The sequence below is a fragment of the Malaclemys terrapin genome, chromosome 7 (genome assembly GCF_027887155.1).
Source record: "Malaclemys terrapin pileata isolate rMalTer1 chromosome 7, rMalTer1.hap1, whole genome shotgun sequence".
NCBI classification, from domain to species: Eukaryota; Metazoa; Chordata; order Testudines; family Emydidae; genus Malaclemys; species Malaclemys terrapin.
This window is the reverse complement of record NC_071511.1, coordinates 76,337,805-76,360,269: the sequence shown is the minus strand read 5'-3', so window position 1 is coordinate 76,360,269 and position 22,465 is coordinate 76,337,805.

Below are 22,465 nucleotides of genomic sequence, written 5' to 3'. Positions count from 1 at the left end.
ATTCTCTCCATTCATATATTTTAGACCCGTTGTGGGTACGCTTCTCATTTCCCCTTTTCAGGATCGGTTTTCATCTAACACGGCTTTTTGATCAATTCTCTTTTTCACCAATTATATTTCCTTTCAGTTTTTTTTCTTTGGTAAGTCTGAAGGTTTTATTTCCCTCTACTTCCCTTCTCTAATAGTGTCTGCTCACACACCCAGGTATGGATTTTTTCTGGTTCTCCTGACCTGAAATCGTTCCTATTTTCCTCCGTTCCTCCTTCTCACTTCTCTGGCCCCTACTTTTATTCTCCGGTTCTTTTATTTTATCATTTCTCCTCCTACCCAGGCTCCAGTTTATCCACTCAGCATCTCATTTTTTCACTTTCTCTCACAGCTTTTTTTCCAACTATTGCTTTGGGTGGATTCTGAATCCCTCCCTAGCTTGAGCTGCCCTCTCATTTGCTCTCTCTCTCCCCCCAGGACAGCATTCTATGTTGCTGCATCACAGCTGCAGCAGGTGCCATTGCCAGGGTCAGGATTACTACACTAGCTCTGCATTGATAAAGTGGACTCAGTATATGGATGGGTGAATGAAGGAAGAGTAGGAGAGAAAGCAGATGGATAGAGAGATATAAAAGAAATGTAAAATAAAAATCCCATTTGGACTATTCATAAAGTGGGGAAACATACATACCCCACACACTGCTGAATCCTGAACGGATGTAAATCAGCATAGCCGGCTCATTTTTCATAGGAACTCTGATCAGATAAAATCACTGATTACATACAGTGGATGGCTTTCCATGTCTGTTCCCTCCTTCATTTTTATAGAGAACAATTAGTTCTGTTTATATTTTATGAAAGTGCAATATTGTCCTTCCCATGTCTGTGCAAACTTCTTATATCCTTGAGCTCCACCACATGATGTTTCAAAAGATTATCTTTGCAAAAGAATGACATCTAGACACACTGGAGCTAATTTAATCCCATCAAGGTCATTATCACAGACTTTTTAAAAAGCATTTCTTTTCTTTTTAACTATCCTATTTATAGTCTGAGTTTATCTACAGATTTCACATTCAATAAATGTAAAGCTTGCTCTGATAAGCCAGGGTCCATGAGTTGTTTCACCCCCAGAACTTACTTATAACATTTTGCTTCCATTGAGAATACAGCTAATGTAACAGAATAATATTTTTAGAGTGTTTAAAATGTGTAGCTAAGACATTGTGGCAGAAAGGGGACATTGATGAAGGGTTGGCTGCATGTTTTAGACACTTAAAGGTGGTACCAGTATGCTAAGATCTCTCTGCTACTGAATTTGTAACTAATTAAACAGGACAGATAGTAAATGGGAAAGAAATCAGGAAAATGTAGGTTATATTAAAAAGACAAAAATCAAAATAGTAATAGCACACTTTTGATCGAGGCACTAAGCAATTTATTTCATTATGTAGAGACCCCTGAGGGGGATTAAACCTTGCTAAAGAGGTCAGCTGGTCACAGAATTTGTCAAAGGAATTTTTATACAGCCTTTCACACCTCTTGGTCACTGTTTTTAATCCAGCCATAGGCCTTGACCTAGCAATCTGATCCATGCAGTCAGACCACCTCACCAAAGCAATGACTTCAGTGAGACATCTTGTAGGAACAAGGAACAAGCTTGGATCAGACTGCAGGATAGGGACCTAAGTAATAATCTAAAGTTATTACCATCTGACAGCAAAGGAGAAGTTATCCTCCCTCCATTTCCTAGTCTTTAAATCTAAGATACTACAATTCATATTTCTCAGAGGCATTGGGCTAAGTGATACCATATTAACAAGGGTAGGAATGACCACAGTTTCTTTGTACTCCCAAATCTATCTGAATCCACTTGTTGTCTCTTCCTTAGCTTGTAAGCTCTTTGAGGCAGGAACAGTGCCTAGCACAATGGGGATTCTGGTCTCTGACTGGGGTTTCTACATGCTATGGTAATACTAATAAATAATAAGCTAGAGAGATCCCTTTGCTGGAGTTGAGGTAAGTCTTACTAGAGCCATTTTATTTACACTCAACTCCACTGAATTCAAAATCTCGGAAGTGGCACATGTAGGGTTTCTGACAAGCAGTTGACTGTTAATATGACAGTTCCAAACCACTCTGTGTACAAGCTGACCTAATTCTGACCTGGCAAGTAACAGTTAAAGAAAAACAAATCTCTGCTTGCAACAGCTTGCAATGGTTTATCATTAACTTGACTGACACGCTGAATATTTTTGTTTCATTAAAAAAAACAACACAAAACAAGCATTGTGAAATGTCATTACTCATACCAAAATCAAGAAAAAAAATCTATGAGTGACAGGGTGTGATTATTTCCTCCCAGCACATCAAACTAGTATTTAGAAAAAAGGACTTCAGAGAGAATCAGCCTCCTAGTTCAAAACCAAGCTACATAGCGCTGGCTAGATAGCTCTCCAGAGAGGGTGTAAAATTGCTCCCTGCTCACAGCCTATAGAGAGTAACTCTAATTAGTGGGTGGGGCTTCCAGGAAAGGATTAAAATAAAATCAAAACAATGGGCTCGATTCCTCCTTTAATTTGCTCAGGGGTCAGTGGAGGTGTACTGATGTAAATCTCGCGAGAGAGGAGAATAAGGCCCATTGTTAGTTTTAAAAACAAATTTGTATTCTCCCTGACCCTCAATGTACCTATATAGCACCTCTAAATTTGGCCCCAGGAGCTTTACCTTGACAGCGTGGACCAAATTCAGTTCTGTGTTAAAAGGATGTAATAACTCCTGAAGTCAATGTGAACTGCAGCCATTTACTCCAGAACCTGACTCTGCTCTCACTCACACCAGTGTAAATTCGCCAAGGTCAATCAAGCTGATTCTCAGTCTGATTACATATCCAGCATTCTGAATACTGGCGAGTGCACCTTGAGTGTAATTTATGCTTTACTTCCCGTTGTCCCCATCCCCTATCCTCTGGACATACAAATAGCTGGAGACCAGTACATTCTGATCTCATACCCTGCCTCTAGTTCCTTTGTTCCAGCTCACACACAATACACCCTGTATATCAGGGGCTGGGAATGAGGTTGACATATGGCTGCCCGAAAAACTCCATGCCAACTGGGGAACCCCTTTACATTTAGGATTCTGGCCCCCTTAAGAGTCTCTTTGCACCACTAGAGTGGCATGATGGGGCTTTAGAAGAATGTATAATCTGACACAATGGATTTATACTGTTATAAAACTTGTATAAACAACAGGAGGATAAGACTCTCCTAGTTTTGCAGGTAGATAAGAAGAGAGAGAGAGTAAAATATGGCTCCTTATTAGAGCCGGGCAAAATTTTTCAATTGAAACCTTTTTTCAATCAAAAATGCAGACTTGGGTAATCAAAACCTTTCATGAATTCATGTCAAATTCACCAAATTGTTTTCTTTGTAGGGAAAAAAATATTCTGAAGAAACCTAAACTTTTTGTTGTGACATTTTCAAAATGAAACATTTTGATTTCTCAATTCAAAATGACTTTTTATTTCAAAATTTCCTTCAATGTAATTTTAAAAAAAGTTTAAAAGGTCTCTATCAAAATGAAACTTCTCACTCAACCCCAAATGATTTTCTTTTCTTTAAAAAAAAAAAATCAATTCATTGAAAATTTTGAAAAAAAAATGGTTTTGAGTCATCCCAAAACATTTATTTTTCAGCAGACCAAATGATTAGAGAGAGATCGAAGATTTGCACAGCACTACTTCATATATTATCAATAGTATGTTTTTTTTTTCTATGTAGAAAATTGGGATACCTCAATCCCCTACATATTTCAGGAGAATATAACTCATTTCTATGCATGACAAAGTAATCCACATCTAATGCACAATCAGACAAGTGACCTACTATATGTCGGGGGGACATATTCTAAATGATTTGGGTCATTGCCCATGGGGAAGAGAGAACTCTATACCTCTGTATTGGTTAGAACATTTCAATTTAATTTCACTGGGACACGTCAGAACTCTTTCAAATACATTTATATTTTAATAATGGATTAGTGATATATCAATTAATATGTACCAATAATCCAATTAAAAATATTCTCTGAATAGACATTCTGGCTGTACTCCAAATCTTCAGACTATATAAACAATCTAATGGAAACATTAGGTACGGGGATGCATATTTTGTTTTCTAATTAAGGTAATATTTGGCTGACACTGAACCAATTTACATGTAGAAACCAAACAATTTAAAAGGTCACATAACTAAAACTTGTGCATTTTATATATGCAAATTGGGCTAGCCGGTATGTAACAAATTAACATGTGCAAACAAGACTGAACTTTATTGCACAAATGCACTCGCTAACACATGGAGACGTGCAACTAATTTGTGCCTTTATTTGCATTTTATAATTGCCTATCGTAAATTCTAAAAAGCACAACCAAATTCATATTAAAATTAGAAAATAAAGTTGCAACCAATGTTGTGAACATTCTGGCCTCCATCCTCATCCCACTGAAAACAATGGGAGTTTTGTTATTTACATTAATGGGAGCAGGATCGTGCCTTTTAGGGGTTTTTTTTTTGGACCATGTGGGCCTGAGAGGAAGAATAATCTGCATTTTTCTGAGAGTGAGATGTGTGTGGTGGTTTGAGCAAAGAACTGGGAGCCAGCAATTCCTGAGTACGAATTCTGCCTATGAATTGATATTAACTCTTCCAGAAACATAGAACAACTCTGTCTCAGTTTTCTTATCTACAAAATGAGGATATAAGGCATCATTTCCTTCATACTGCTCTAATTTCCATAGAACCAGATAGACCCAGAACAGTAGAGTAAAATGAGTAATCTTGAAATTAGGGCAGTGGTCAGGAACTGATTTTGGCTCTGTATGACCTTTGTCAAGTCACTTAATCTCTTCTGGCCTCATCTCCCAATCTGTAAAATGGGAATAACTATTTGAGCTGATCAAAAATATTGCCAACTAAATGATTTTTTTCCCTGCAAAAAAAATAGGTAATAGAAATTTCCATTTTTGTGGAAAAAATAATTTTAAATGAAGATATCAGGGTTTTCCCTGAAAAAAACATAAATCTTAGAACCAATTTTATTAATTGATTGATTTTTGACAACTGACAGTCAAACATGTTCAGTTTTAAGCTGAAAACCTTTCAGTTTTTGTTTGTTGAAAATTGAAACTTTTTGGTTTTCTTTTCCAAAACAAAACAAAAAAAAATTCAGTATTTCAACAACCTAATTTTTTCAGGGGAAGTTTTGACAAAAATGAATTTCTTTTTAATTTTAATTGAAAATTTTAACAGGATAAACAATCTCTTCCTGACCAGCTGTAATAGTAACACTTCTTTTTAAACAACATCCAGAACAGATGCCTTGGTGGTGATGGGGGACTTCAACTATCCAGACATCTGTTGGGAAAATAATGCAGCAGGGCACAGATTGTCCAGCAAGTTCTGGGAATGAAACTAAGACAACTTTTATTATAGAAGGTAGAGAAAGCAACTAGGGGAGAGGTTATTCTGGGTTTGATTCTGATGAAACAGGGAGGAACAAATTGGGAATCTGAAGATAGAAGACAGCATGTGTGAAAGTGATCATAAAATAATAAGAATGAATGATTCTAAGGAATGATGGGTGGGAACAATGGAATAAAGACAATGGATTTCAAGAAGTCTTTAGCAAACTCAGAGAATTGGTTGATAAGATCCCATGAGAAGCAAGTCTAAGGGAAAAAAGAGTTCAGGAGAGATGGAAGTTTTTTAAAGCGACATTATTAAGGGCACAAGAATACACTGTACAAATTCATAGGAAAGACAGGAACTATGTAAAATGCTACCCTTGTTTAAGCCTTAACCAAAAGTTCTTCTATGACCTGAAACTCAAAAGACTGTCATTCAAGAAGTAGAAACTAGGTCAAATTACAAAAGATGAGTATAAAAAAAAAATAAAACAAGAGTGTAGGGACAAAATTAGAAAGGCCAAGGCACAAAATGAGATTAAACCAGCTATGGATATAAAGGGTAACAAGAAAGCATTTTACAAATACATGAGAAGCAAGAGCAAGACCAGGGACAGGGTTAGACCATTACTAAATAAGGAAGGAAGGAGAATAACAGAAAATGGGCAAAGAGTTAAATGTCTTTTTTGTTTCAGTTTTTACCAAAAAAATGTAGCAGTGATCTTATGACTAACATCGAGATCATCAACATAAATGGGGTAGGATCTGAGGCTAAAATAGGAAAAGAACAAGTTAAGAATTACTTAGACAAGTTAGATGTCTTCAAATCAGCAAGGCCTGATGAAAAACATCCTAGAAGACTGAAAAGATCTCTCAGCCATTAGTGAAATTATCTCTGAGAACTTGTGGAGGAAGGAAGAGATACCTGAAGATGGGAAATGGCAAATATAATACTATCAATAAAAAGAGGGATAAGGACATCTCAAGGAATTATAGACCAATCAGCTTAACTTTGGTACCCAGAAAGATAAAAGAGCAAATATTCAAACAATCAATTTGTAAGCACCTAGAAGAAAATAAAATTAATAAGTAACAGGCAACATGGATTTTTCAAAAACAAATCTTGTCAAACCAACTTAATATACTTCTTTGACAGGGGAACAAACCTTGTGGATGTGGAGAAACAGTATATGTCATACATTTTGACTTTAGAAAGTTTTTAATACTGTCTCACATAACCTTCTCATGAACAAACTAGAGAAATATAGCTTAGATGAATCCACTATAAAGTGGGTGCACAGCTGGCTGAAAAAACCATACTCAGAGAGTAGTTATGAACGGTTCACAATTGAGATGGAAGGGCATATTGAGTGGGGTTCCACAGGGATTTGTCCTGGTTCCGGTTCTACTGAATATCTTCATAAATGATTTGGGTAATGTCATAGAGAGTACACTTAATAAAGTTTGCTGATGATACCAAGTTGAAAGGGATTGCAAGCATTTTGGAGGACAGGATTAAAATTAAAAATGTTCTTGACAAACTTGAGAAATGGTCTGAAGTAGGATGAAATGCAGTAACAAAAAATGCAGAGTATTGCAGTTAGTTAGGAAAGAATAATCATTTGCACCAATACAAAAGGGGGGGGGGAGGAAATGCCTAGAAAGGAGTACTGCAGAAAAGAATCTGGGGATTATAGTGGATCATAAACAAAATATGAGTCAACAATATAATTCTGTTGCAAAAACAGTAAACATCATTCTGGTATGAATTAGCAGGGGTGTTGTAAGCAAGGCAAAAGAAATAATTCTTCCACTCTACTCAGCACTGATAAGGCGTCAGTTGGAATATTGTTCCAGTTCTGGGTACCGCACTTAGGAAAGATGTCTATAAATTAGAGAAAGTCCAGAGAAGAACAAGAAAAATGATTAAAGGTCTACATTGAAAGATTGAAAAAAAATGGGGATGTTTAGTCTGGACAAGAGAAGACTGAAGGGGACACAATAACAGTCTTCAAGTACATAAAAGGTTGTTATATAGAGGAAGGTGATAAATTGTTCTCTTTAACCACTGAGAACAGGACAAGAAGGAACAGACTTAAATTTCAGCAAGGGAGATTTAGGTTGGACATTAGGAAAACTTCCTAACTGTAAGGGTAGTTAAGCAGTGAACCAAATTATCTAGGGAGGTTGTGGAATCTCTGTCATTGGATGTTTAGGTTAAACAAATATCTGTCAGTGATGGTCAAGATACTTAGTTTTACCTCAGTGCAGGGGATTGGACTAGATGACCTATCAAGGTCCCTTCCAGTCCTATATTTCCATGATTCTATTAATCTTTTCTGCAATCCTTTGTCTATCTTATCTATTTACCTGGAAAATTCATACAAAAATTAGGGTTTAGAGTGCCAGTGGCTCTTTAGATGATAAACTGTTTGGGACTGGGGCTGTCTCTAATTATGTGTATGTTCATTGCCTAGTTACAGTACAATGGAGCCCAACTCTCAGTTCGGACCTTTAGGCCATACTGTAATGCAAATGAATAACAATAAGAAGGAAGTCCCTTATCAGCCACAGATGAGTATCTGGCCCTACATAGTGACTGAGCAAATAGTGATGGGGAATGCTCAATGGTTGATGAAAAGGTAATGAATTACAATACAAGTAAAAAGACAAACATAATGGAACCATCACTAGTTCATAAAATGTTTGATCATTTATTTAGAAGAAAATATTTTCTTTGTCTTCAGCATTGGTCATGTGATATTCACAGGCAAATCTCAGGCTACAATTCTATCCTAGCCTGCTGAAATGGAGTCCAACAAAGCATCTGATGCATGGGAAGAAATACAAAAGATCCAAAGGTGCAAAAGGGTACAAACTAGTTCAACGATAAAAAGGCTAATTTGAGAAACAGAGCTTTGATCATTTCTTGCTCATAATGGAGACTATTAGAATGCATAGCTGTTAAGATTAGTATGATATCCAGGGGATAAATCATTAGTTCTTTAGTAGCAAAAAATAATTATCTGCAGGAATGGGAGTTCAGATTAACAGAGACTTTTACTATTTATTGTCAAGCTATATTTCTTTCTTTCTTTCCTCCCAGAACTGCATATGCACACGGGACCCAGCCAGCACCTAGTAGTTCTTTGGTTCCTGAGTTTCCCTGTGAGAAATAAATTTATACATCTGAAGAGATATCACTTAAGTACTACCCACATTAAATTTGCAATAATGAACTCTTCCTTTAAGAAGAAAGCAAAGTTTCCATATAGGCAAGTCCCAAAAAAAGGAGCTAGGAGTAATAAGATTGGAGTAATTAAAGCTACTGGATCCAGACACTGACACAAGATGGAGTCTCTGGAAAGGACAAAGAGACAATGTCTAGTAGATGAAAGACAGTGTCTTTTTACTGGGGGAGTGGGGGAGGATGTACAAGTTTTTGGATGAACAACAGGGAGAATCCTAGCTCCGGTGAGCTACTGTGAACTGAGGCACTGCCACAGCTAACATATAAGATATCATTACTTATCTGTGGCCTTTATAATGTCAGTTTCCCAGGTCATAATACTGCAGCTTCCCACAGCTGTGGCTACATGAGAATATGAGTAAATGCTTCCCTTCCCCACTCTTTTCCCTAAATAAACAATACCCTGTGGAAACGCAGCTAAAATTGGTGCTGGTCTATGGATCTGGAGAAGTTGTTTACAACTGCTGGCTCTATACTCCTGTGAACTAAAGGGGTCAGATCTCCAATTAGTGTAAATCAATATAGCTCCATGGAATGAAACATGACAGATGTGATGCTTTGGAAACATGGAATATTCAAACACTGTTAAATCAACTTTATAAATATGCATCCGAAGAAGTGGGCTGTAGTCCACGAAAGCTTATGCTCTAATAAATTTGTTAGTCTCTAAGGTGCCACAAGTACTCCTGTTCTTCTTTTTGCGGATACAGACTAACACGGCTGTTACTCTGAAACTTATAAATATTATATGTATCTTTATGGGCTCAATAGTTACTATATTCCTAGCTTGATGGCTGAGCTAAAGGATGCTCCCTCTAGGAACTACAGTCACGGTGTGAGTGGGCAAGTGAGACGTAATTGATGCAAATCCCTAATGCAAGTGACAAATCTGTGGAAGTTTCATTCCCTGGGGAAATGGCATATATTGGTTTGACCTGGTTCAAAAAACCTAAGAACACAGAAGACTTGAGACTGTACAAATTAACTGTCCTGACCTAGGTATAGAAGTCATTCACACTCAATCGAAGAACAGACATGACCAAGAGAGACAGGCTCTGGATAGCAGAAGGTGCCGGAGCTGGAAGTAAGGGTTCCAGGTGGACATAAAGTGAACTTTCCAGCCTTATGGATGCTGAGTTATGGTGACTCATTCTGGCTCTTTACATTCCTCTTCCAGTTTTACTAATAAGCAACAGGTTGGTGTGGTCAATTACTCCCCCTCCTGCTGTAACCTTATTTAAAGAAACAATACTCATTTAGCAATTCTCCTTAATACAGTACAATAACTACACTATTCATTAGATTGCTTATGGGCAGACCTGAGGTTGGCTTTTAGGAGGTTTGTTTTCCAACGTTCATGAACAGAGCTGGCCAAAACATTTCAACTTTGAAATTTTTGATGAAAAATAGGGACACATTTTGTTGTGAAAACGTTCACCAGAAAACTCATCCTGTTTTTGACCAAATACAGAGCTGGGCACAAAAACTTCAAATGTTGTTTTTTTTTTTTCAGCAAAAGAGAGAGAGAGAATTTTTGAGAACATTTTTGAAAAAAACAACAACTTCCCAATTGTGTTTTCCAACTCATTGTGTTTTCCAATTCATTAGATTTGTTTCTGACAAATGCTAGTGCTATTCAATAAGTGCACCCAGAGTAGTTGATAGGTTAAATTTAACAAATATATATGTAAAAATAAAGTGGGAAATATTTCTTTTTCCCTTATCCCTCTGCAAGGCATAACATTGTCCTGGTGTTCACATGCTGAGCAACTTAATCCTGTATTTAGGCTTAGTTTAATAAGACAGTGGATGCAGTATGAAATATTGAACTAAATTAACAAAAAGAGATTAAAAATACAAACAGCATTACCATTAAATGAATATAAATAGTATTAGTATATAGTTTAATTAGCAGTCCCTTCAGAAAAAGTCCTTGAAATGTAGTCTCTCTCTTCTGGATCTTTAGGGTCAAATAAACTCACTGTTGAACTGTGGTGAAAGTTTTATGAACAGTCTAATCTCTTCATGACACAAAGTAAGCATAAATATCGTTCTCTGAACTATAAAGGAAAAATACAGAAACTAAGTGTATCAGAATACCCAATATCTGAGGTACTGAAATTCTAGAATGAGTCTGAGTCATTGCCAAGATAAATTCACTGTGTGCTCACCAGAATCTTGCCCAGTTATTAAGTGAATCTTAGGTAGTTTGAGATTCAGAACTATGAAGAATTAAGACACTTCTTTAAGTGATTATGGTGCACAACTAGTGTTTGGTGGTCCATATTAGGTACAATTATACTTTATCTTTAGAGCTGTTCAGAAAGTGTGTACTTTTAGAGCTTTTTAAATTGGAAAAACTGAAAACCCAAAAATGAAAAGAAAAAAAAAAGTTCAGGGTTCAACAACCAAAAAATGAAAGAAAATTTCATACAAAATTGGATGAAGACTGAAAAATTTCTGCTGAAAAGTGAAAAATTTGAGCCAAAAGTTTTTAGTTTTCTGATGCAACATTGACAAGTTTTGAGGAAAGCAGACAAGTGTTGGAAAATTTTCAGTCCACCTTAGTATGGCAAATCATTCTATCACTGAATAGTTGAGTTGTATCTTAGCTATGAGAAAGTATCAAGAGGTCACACTAAAAATAAAGGATTGGGTGGTTTCATTGATTGGAGTTAGATGGATTCTGCAGAAAGATGGACATGAACATCCCAGACATAGTGACAGTATCTTTGTCATGTGACTGTGAAAGGCATATCCTTTCTCTAAATAAATAGGAAGCCTTTTCCAGCTTGTCCTTCAAATTCCCCACCTGCTTATTATAAATGGTTATATGCTAATATATTTCTGAATATGGCAATTGTGCTTTGCAACCATAGAGCATAAAGGCAGGACTTTGGTGAATGGTGGTAGAACACAAGGTTAAAAGGTAAATCCACCATAGTAGGATAAAAGTATTTTTCTTCCTAATTAGAAACAGTACATATGGCAGACCAGAATACTAATAACTCCTATTATCCAGATGTCTTGGGGGGCATCTGAAACCATATGTGTAATCATAGTTTCATAAATATAAGTTTTTTTAATTCTCTGTTATTATTTATTTGTATTACCAAAATGCCTAAAAGCCATAGTTGTGCACCAGGACCTTATTGTACTAGGCGCTGTACAAACACAGAACAAAGACTGAATTTTGTCTCAGAGCCTGGGCTCCAGACCAAGCAAGAAAGTCTACATTGCTACTTTTAGTTCCATAGAGTGAGCCCTGCACACCCGAGCCGAGTCAGTTGACCCGGGCTCTGACACTCGCTGCTGAGGGGGGTGGGGAGGTTGCAGTGTAGACATACCTTAACTCCCTTAGGCTTCTTTGAAAAATCACAGCCTTAATGTTTATGCTAAAACATTCTGACCCTTCCATGCTCATTGGCATGAGAGGGGAGGAGTGGGTATTTCAAGGATGGGAAAGAAAGGATGCTTCTCTACAGTGCTTGAGTGAGAAAACAATGATGAATGACATTTAGACATGTTCAACTTGTGCTACTATTAAACCTCTCAATAGTGATTAATAAACCTATCATAACTAAAGCTGGGTGAGTAATTTATAACTAATTATTCATTCATTAAATTTCACTCTGCTGCTGAGTTTCAAAGTGACAATTTTTTGACTGTTTTTCAAAAAAATTCACTAAATAATTTCTATGAATAATGTTTAGTCTATAGCTCATTTAGTGAATGTCCATTGCATTATGAGTTCATGTCCTTACCAGATGAATTCCAGACACAAAAAGACCAGAAAATCCAAATAAGCAGCAAATCACTCTCTCACTGATTTCTTTGAAACGTTGCTTTTTTAAGGACATAGACTTAAGCAGAACTCCCAGCATGGAATGTGCTAGACCTCTTGCAGTCTTCTGATAAGCTGGGAGTTTTTCATGTGTTTTCTTAGAATAATCAGAGTTATTACTTGAATAGGCCTCCAGAGCAGATTAGAGTGATCTATAGCTGTATTGAGCTGTCAGATGCCCAGATTGACAGATCTCTGGATTTCACACCTTCTAGTCAGGATGGAATTTCCTTGCTGCAAAAAAATTATGATACTTTTATTCTAAAACAGCCATGGGACTTGTTTCACAATAGACCTAAACCCAAAGCACAGTTTTTTTTCTGTCAGTGGATGTAAACAAACTACATCTGAGATAAAATATGGTTTACAAGCCCACTGCATTGATAGAGCTGCATATCCTTTTGTGCCAGATGTTACAAATATGCAGACAGACAGTTCTTATTGATCCAAATGGTTTGAAGAAACTCCATTTGAAAGCATATGTATTTCTGCCTGACATTTTGACATGCTTGACATGACAATGCCAGAAATGCAAATGTGTGAGAAGAAAGTATGCTCTCATGTTATAACAGCAGATTTCCCTGCCAGACAGTTGGAAATATGTTGCAAAACTAATCATAGATCAGAGGAAACATGATCATCATCATCACTCATCTAAAGACATAAAACAGGACTTGATATCAAGCAGTGTGGACTTCTCTTTTTTTAATTTGAACCATTTCAGTCTTGCCTGTTACAAATATGAAACCACCAGTTGCTTTTCTTACAATCAAAGTACAGTAGCTTCAACTGTAAAGCCTTCCAAAAAACAAAAAAAGTATTTAGAAGCCTTCCCTTACAGCGAAAGAAATCACAGCCTTCTCCCTCAAAATCCCACAAAGGCCTGTAGCACCCAATGTATCCAACAAAAAACTTATAAAACCATGTGATGGCTAATTGGCCTGAAAGCCAATTACTGAGCCTTCTTCAAATCTTATCCTCTTTTGGCTTTCATGAGTCTGTCACCTCCTAGTTCTTTTCCTACCACTTTAATTGCTCCTTCAGAGTCTTATTTTGTGGGACCCCTTACCCTTTTCCAACTCCATCTCTCCCTGTGCACCTTACCCCTGGAGAAGGCTCTAATTCTACTCTGCTACAGATCTAGCCTTCCTCATTCCAAACAAAAATCTCATCTTGTCTTTCCAATATCTCATGGATGTCCAGCCACCAACTCAACAATATGCCAACGCTGAGCTCTTGATCTTCATGCCACAGCCTCCCCTACCCACCCCCCTCTCTCATCACTATGGACAACATCACCATAAACGTGTCATTCGGGCCCTTAATCTGAGTGACTGAGCACTCTCCCTACAACCACACAACCAGCCTGTGTCTACATTTATTGATACGTCCTAAATAACAGCCCAAGAACCAGCTTTTCCTGTATGTTCACACCTCCAGGCCACCATCATCTTGTATTCTGTAACCTCTTGCTATCTGGCTTTCATGCAGCCATCCTTACCCCCTTAAATACATTCAAAATGCAGCTGCTTAAACTATCTTCTGTAGTCTGACTACATCGTTCTTTCTTTGTGTGCCTCCATTGGCTTCCTCTTCTTTACCATATCAAATACAATCTTATCTTCACCATTAGGGATCTTCCTGACTGAATCTCACTCTACCTAGCTGTTCTATTAACTCATTTTGACATTGATTGTCACTTCTGATCCACCAATATTCCTGGCCTTCTACCAGTAAGCTTTTGTAACTCATCTGTCAGGTCACCCTGTCTGCAAAAGCTCTCAAGCAAAAAAAAAAAAAAAAAAAAAAAATCTGTCTAGCCTCCTTTGCATCTATTTTCAAATCTCTCCTTAAAACTCACCTCTCGCTATGATGCCAATGAGGCATTGTCAGATGACCATGATAAGGAAAACCGTAACTAGTGCCCATTGTGACAAGATATGCCTTACTGTTAACCCATCTTCCACTTTTGAGGTGGTGGAAATTAGAATAAATAATTATAAGTGACTGAAAAATCACTTCTTAGCAGTATGGGCATCTGCCAATATTTTCACAGAGAATAATGAAGTGACATCACCTTCCATTTTCTCTGCCCAACTTGGCAGGAGCAGAAGCTACTGATTTCAGAAGGTCAATGGGAATATTTTTGCAAGGACATCTGCAACTGTTTCATTGAAGCACACTCGTGTAGACGCCACCTGTCACTGTGTGACAGGGCAACATCATGGGTTTGCGATCCCACCAGGATCCCATGATTGTAGGGGTTCTCAGCAATTTTTCTGCATTCTGCAATATTCTGCAAATTCTAAATTTTAAATTTGGGGGGGGGGGGGGAAAGAGTGTTTTGCATCTTTTTTCACTTCCAGGTTTACAGACACCTAATGTGCTTCTTCAGTGCTAATTCACCTTGCTGAAAGCTGGGCTAAATTCCGACCTGTATTGTTGTACCTGAATTTTTCCAGAATTATTTACCTCAGATTTTAAAGGAAAACTATTATAAACATTGGGCCTGATTCTCCACTGAGTGCATGTTGTGTAGTCATTTATACCTGTGTAAAGCTATAGCATTCTTATGTGTTAGCAGTTTACATATACCTATATAATAGTGAATATTCAATACAGAAATCCTTGATTGTTGCCAGATTCAAAGCATGTTCATGAAAGCTCAGCTGCTTTGGTCTGGGCTTTGGCCGACTCGAGACTACCCAGGACCATAGTTTATGGTCTATTAAAGCAATGCACCTGTTCTCATGGTGGCCAATACAAACAATATTAAGACATACTGATGTCAAATTTGAAAGCACACCAGGTTGACCTCCAGCAACTGGGAAGCAACAACTTATGAAAGAGCAAGGTGGCATCCAATTTGTCATGTCACCATTAACCACTTTGAGATAAGGCCCATTCACACCTTTTGTGAAAAACGTGAACAGCGCAAAGCAAGGATACAACATTTTGCAATGGTCATAGACAAGCTTGTCTGGCCAATATGTAAACATGTTTATTGTTCTGACATTGGTCTGAACTCACATAAACATGTCGACATACAGTGTTTTCTGAATCCTCATATGTCGACATCGACATAAGAATCCCAGTTCAGGAAAACACTTAAGCATGTGGTCAACTACATCTCTAGCCTTCAACTCATTTAAGCACGGTTGTGTTTTCCTGATCTGAAGAATAATGGCTACACAAGGTGCAAGAAGGTCGATTATCAGCTCCAGTGTGACAGGATGGAGACAGTCTCTATAAGCTTATTTTTTAATAGTTCACCATATTGTTATGCTGTATTTCAGTACTGATGCCAGTACTGAAAAATATTCTCTTCAGGGAAGCCCATGTGTATGAGATATATCTTTTGTCTGTCTTTCCCTATTCTGTATTATCGGTCAGATACTGCATGCATGAAAATGTGATCTTTGCGCTTCAAGAGTTTATTAGTATCACTGATTCAATGCCACAGATGTGCATGCTTATCTGCTCTTTCTGCTGCATGCCTCATCTGAAATTGCATTCTACATTGGTGTCCTCATAATTAGTTGCAGTGGAAATATCACCAAGAGATGAGGTTAGGGCTTCATCTGGGGGACAAGCAGCAGCAAAACTGAACCTCTGAGGCCTAAGCACCTCTTTTGTGTAAATAACCTAAGCTCTAATGATTTTTTTTCAAAAGGGAAGACAAAAAAGATAGAATGGATAAACAGAACTGTTTCTTAAGAGGTGGTTTTCTGGCATGTGCCCTGGCTTTTTAAGGACAGATTCTGTCCAACCCTTAAGCAGGTATGGAAGGCGAAGAGAGGACATAAAGAGCTTCATCCCTTACTTGTACCTCATGCAGATGCCAGTGATCATCTCATTGTAACATGAAGGCATTGTTTCCTCCTAACTTCAACCTGGGCACTTGGGGCCTCAAAGTGGGCATGGGATGTTAAGTCTGGGCCAATTAATCCACCCCACCATCATCAAAACACTGGGAGGGAGCGTGTGCTGTGCTTTTGCCATGCCTGCAAATCCTGCCTGGTAGCCCACAGGCAGGATTTCTGGCTGATCCATTACCCCAGCTGCACGTGGTTGCTGCATACACCCTCTAAAGCAGCTGACCTCATGAAGGACACAGTCTAGCTCATCATAAACAAGATACCATGTAAAAATATCCTGGTAAAATAACTAAATCTTCTCAAACTGTAATTCCTTAATTCATATATTTTGATAAACATGGCATGGCGAGGGAGAGAGGGGGGCATCATACAAACAAACCAAGGCAGACTACGTTTTGTCTTAAGAAAAGCGGGGACTGTATTTGTGTTGTGATTTGAAATTTCCTACCCTGAAGCAATTCAGTTTATTGCTACAATCTGGTCACTCACAATATATTACCACTCGGCTACCCAGTCAAAGCTTTGCCAGGATGAACAGACATGTTCTCCCTTTTGCCCCGCACTTACTCTCCCATCTCCCTGCTGTTAGTTACATCAAGTGTTGCAGATAGATCATTTTTTCCCTTCATTATGTGGAGTCCTAAACAAAGACAGAACTTTGCTCCTGCCCAACTGTGGAAGTTTTACAGCTGTGATGAAAAATTGAATAGCTGCTGAGGTGAGAGAAGTCTTCCATTGAGATTTACAAGGAGAGAGGCAAAGCAACTGTCTTGCTGGGATGCCCCATTCCAGCATCAAACTCAGTTACTTGCAGCATTAATTCATTCATATATCAAAACAAGGTATTTCATGTGCATCAACTAATCATAAGAGAAAAATCACCAGCTTGGTAGTCCATTGCTATGCAGATAATAAACTGAGCTGTTTACAAAGTAGGAATTCAGCAAGGAGGAAAGAAAAATATTAATAATGGGACAAGTTATTTTAGGTTATTTAATTCATTAATTAGATTGTAAGCACTTTGGGGCAAGGACTGTCTTTTTGTTCTATGTTGTACAGTGCATAGCAGAATGGGATCTGGGCCATGACTGGAGCTTTGACATACCACCACAATAACTCATCCCTAGCACAGTTACATCAGGGATGCATTTATTGGTAAAGTTTGACTTGGTAGAGCTTTTACATGAAAGTTTAGGGCCATATCCTCAGCAGGCGTAAGTGGCTGCGGCATCACTGAAACCGATTTATACCAGCTGAGGATCTGGCAAATGGTTTAGAACATTATCAAGTAAATAGTCCCAACTCTTAAATAATATAACAACATTTATCCAGTACAACAAATGCTGCTTTTATTAATTGATTTTCTAAAAAGAAAAAAGAAAAAAAAATGAGGCCACCGCTTGTATAATGGAATCTATGCTTCTGATACAGTATTATAATAATAGTTCTGCTGGACATATCAAATAGATGCATTGTACCCCTCCCCCCATTCATTATAACCTAATATTTTGCTTTTCTTCATAGCTTTTTCTTTTATAGTTCCCCTTGCCTTTTCCCATTGGTGCAAAAGGATATGGATTCTTTGGGAAATTTCCAACAGAGTCCTCATATGTGTTATGTATAGACCTAGCTCTTCCTTTAGCCATTCACAACATAAATTCAGGTCAGTGAAAGGAATAAAATATGGTCTGAACATTGTAGTTACTATACTGCCCCAGGAATGTAGTCTCCTTTAAAAGAAAAGTTCCATTTGTTATTATGTCACCAACTTCTAACCTCTGTCAGAGTGGAGGTGCACCTAATTTTGAACAGGCTTTGAGAAGAAATTTGTGCTTAAACTAGTTCATACAGTAGCTATAACTAAAATCCCTGTTAATTGGCCAACAAAGTTGCCTTCTGAATTTCATTATTAGCACTTACTTATCACATTTTCTTTTCAGAGCCAGCAGTGAATACAGATTCATAAGAAGCAGTGCTTTCAAGCTCAACATTAAGGGCTTGTCTATATGACCACTGAGCTTGTGGCAAGCCTGGGTTGGGGGCAATCCCTACTTCCCACTAAGCCTCTGCTGCTGCTCACTAAAAGTTCCATAGTGCACTTTGAGCTAACCTGCTTTGATCTTCTACTAGTTTAAATCAGCCTGGGTCTAATGTAATCAATGGAGCTATGCTGATTTATACCAGTTGAGGATCATGTCCTGAGTATTTTATTCTACCAGCAGACTAAGCGAAGGTGGGTTATTCTTGCTCTGCTTAGGCTTCACAAACAGTGCAGTAATGCCAGGTTATAAAAGCAAGGCAGAATGTTGGGAATTTCACTTTGCAAGACAAATATTGCACACAAGTAATTATAACTCAGCATTAAAAAGGTCCTATCAAGTTTTAACTCTGAAATCAAAAAGCACAATTAATATTGTTTCGTTGCGACAGGAAAACATGACACATTATTCAGAAATAACAGCAATGCATTCTCCAGAGCTAGTGGACTGCAAGCAAATCTAAGAAACTGAGTCACAGTTTTGTATGAAAATAAAGTATTGTTTCTAAACTAAGGGATTAACAGAACGAGAAACACTACAAGTGCTGTGCCACAGATGTCACATTACCAGAAATTCATCAATAAAAGAGCACAATCAAAGAAGGTATAGGCACTCAATTTCACTTACACTCAGCTTTGCAATGTAAACATCTTGGAGAACCTGGAACACTTGGGCCCCTAGATTATCCCCGTTTTTAAGCAGAACCATTACACTCTGGTACACTCCTTGGGGAGTTCTGTTTAAAACTAAGGGCACAATATGGCCCTCATAGTTTACAGAAACTTATGCAACTTGTTCCCTCTTCGTGTCTGCAAAATATTTAAAATGAAGGGCTAGATCCACTGCTGGTATAGCTAGGCATACCTCCATTACTTCACTGATTTACACCAGTTGAGGATCTGGCCTGAAATCTTCAATTATACTTTAATTCATCTATGAATAACTCTCTCTGAGTGCATATAAATGCATGAGTTTATGGTGTATGCATACAAAGTCAACATGTATAAAAATGCTTTGAACAGGCAACATTAAAATAGAAATCTAAAACAGAAGACAGCAACATGGAAGTAATACATTCTGAATTTACTTTGAAAATTGAAATGTATTGGGAAAGAAATATTTTTAATTCTCCCGAGAGTACCTCTTGATTTATTTAAATAACCTGAAACTGAAGCAAAGGCTTCTGTCATGATTGATAGGTTCAGGATATAACTATCTAAGTTTTTAATAAACTAATCTTTTCTAAAGAGTGGGAGACTCATTGTGAATTGCTAATTTCACAGTCTAGCCCTTGATGTAACAAAGCACATGCTTAACATTAAGCAGAGACTAGTCCCATTGAAGTCAATAGCAATGTTGAGCATGTGCTTCACGTTCAGCATGTGCTTAAACCCATCTTTAATCAGCAAAGCACTTAAGCATGTCACTAAAGCATCAGCTTCAATTACACCAAAGCACATGCGTAAAATTAAGCACACATTTAAGTACTTGCTAAATAAGGATCATCATGGGCTTGATCCTGTACTCTGTATGCCATCCTGCCAAGCACTTAAGCAAGTATTCAACTTTAAGCCTTGAGTAATCCTGTTGACATTAATGGGACTACTCACATGCACAAAGTTAAGCACACACTTAAGTGATTTGTAGCACCTTGCAGGATCAAGCCCAAAGAAAGCAAACACATAATAAAAAATATTAAAGCTAATGGAGCCCAAAATGTACTTTGTTCATTCATTTCATAAATGTAGTTTAATTTAAACTGTTTATGATGATGCTTTAAAACATACTAATAAAAGTTACATAATTTGTTTTCAGAAAGTAATGAAGTCTCAGTAAAATGAGATTTCACTATGATCTTTACTGCAAAGAAGTGTGTATTGCCTTTTTTGTGTGTACAAGGGATGCAGATTAGAAAGATTCTTCTGTTCTTGTTTGCTAATAGCACTGACTCAGGTCCACGTTTTGGCCCATATCCACAGATGCATTATGGTTGCACTATGATACTGCAGCACCAGTTCAACATGACCCTAAAGTCTCTTATAGCCAGCTAAGGGAAGATCATAGTGGGGGATCCTCTTGTGCCATGAAGCATAGTAGGCTCCTACATCACCCCTAATACTTGGAGGCCTGGCCATGGGGAGAGTGGTCATGGCTGGGGTGCCCCGACAGGCAGCTGATACTCAAATATTGTATGGGATCATTGGCAGGCATTGCAAATGAGAGGAGTCTTCAGGGCTGAGAGACCATCTCTGTACACACACAGCCCAGGATCAGGGGAGACCTAAGGTGGCTTCTTCTGGATCACACTGGTTGGTCCTCAGAAGCCACTGAAGATCTGGGCTTTAATGTGAATTAGGGAAGAGAGGACAGTGAGGGACACTTTCAAAACAGATGCTTCAATGCTTTTCTCTTGTTAAATCATATATACATATGCACAGCATTCCAGCATGACCAGTCTTAAAAACATTGTACACATGGCAGATGAACAATAATTTCAGTAAAAAATATTAAATTTGGCTGAAAATGTTCATAACTTGTTACAAATATTGAGGAAAATAATTTTTGGGGTGCTCTGGTGTACAATCTAAATGGACCAAATTTATCACTGGTGAAAATCCAGTGACAAACATTATTATTGTTTATTTTTAATTAGTTTGAAGCAGGAAGTACAACTTGGCCAGATTGCAGAATGGTATTGTCTACATCAGGAGCCAGCTTGACTGGAGATGCTGGAATTAATCACCACTGGAATACTTCTATTAGCAAATTGTCAACGTTCCTTAGGTAAAAGGTAGAGTTGTAAGTACGCTTTTTCCCATGGGTAGTTTTCCTATCACTGTTTGATTCAGTTTTAGTGTTTCTCCTCTGTTTAATCATTTAATGCAGGGCTTTCCTAAAGAAAACAATTCTTGGAAAGTTATCACCCCATAACTAGTTGAGTAACTATTCAAGCCAGTATACCAGACAATAAATTGAACCTTTTATTTCTCCAAAAGCATAACCCACATTGTCTGCTTCCTTTTGGAGATATGTATGCATTTTTACTTTTGTTCAGTCATTTTTTTTTGTCCTTAATGTAGGCAGTGATTTTTGCTGCACCCACTGATATTGCATTTTCCAAATGATCATGTTCTAATAAAGTAAACAAATCCAGCTATAAATGGAAATAGCAACCTTGCTATTGTGACACGTTTGAGAGGTTATGAAATTATTCAAATTCTGAAAGCCAATGTTTGCCCAGGAATATCAGAAAGGAAGGAAAAAACCTCCTAGTTACCTGAGCATTTGAGTCACTATTTGGGAAGGAAACAATGGTTTTGAAATTTTCATGTTAAACTGAACTGGTAATGTTCTCAGACAAGACCACAAGCTAGCTACATGTGTTACTCCATCTTTTTCCGTTGATTGAGTTTCACAGCAAAAAAAAATGAGGCATTTGATAGCCGATTATGGACATAACCATTAAATGCTTCTTTAAAAAAAAATCAATGGAAAAAAACAGAAGCTGTGCTTATAGTCGTGAATTTAGCCTCATTCAGAGATATGACTTTAACAGAGAATGCTGCCTCCATTATACAGTAGTCCTTGAAACATAAAAGAAAGAAATCATAGCATAGGGCTATAGTCACTGTAACATGATCATTGCCTCACTATCAAATAAAGCTTTGCCTTGTTTTATTCCTTTAAGTCATTGGTTCCATTCCACTTTAATTTGTGCACACAAGAAACAAGAAAGATCTGATCGCAGGTTTTGCTTAATAGCCTTATCCATAATAACCTTATTTATCAAATATTTATATATATATATATATATATAATATATATACATAAATCAAATGTATATATTATATATATATTCATACACATAAGGGTAAATTAAAAAAGCCACACAGCACAGTACGCACATAAAACACAATTCAGTAAACCTGTGCTTCAACTTAGAAACTGTGTGGAAATTTAATCCCTGTTAGAAGGAAAGAGTTCAGTTGTTTTGTTTAT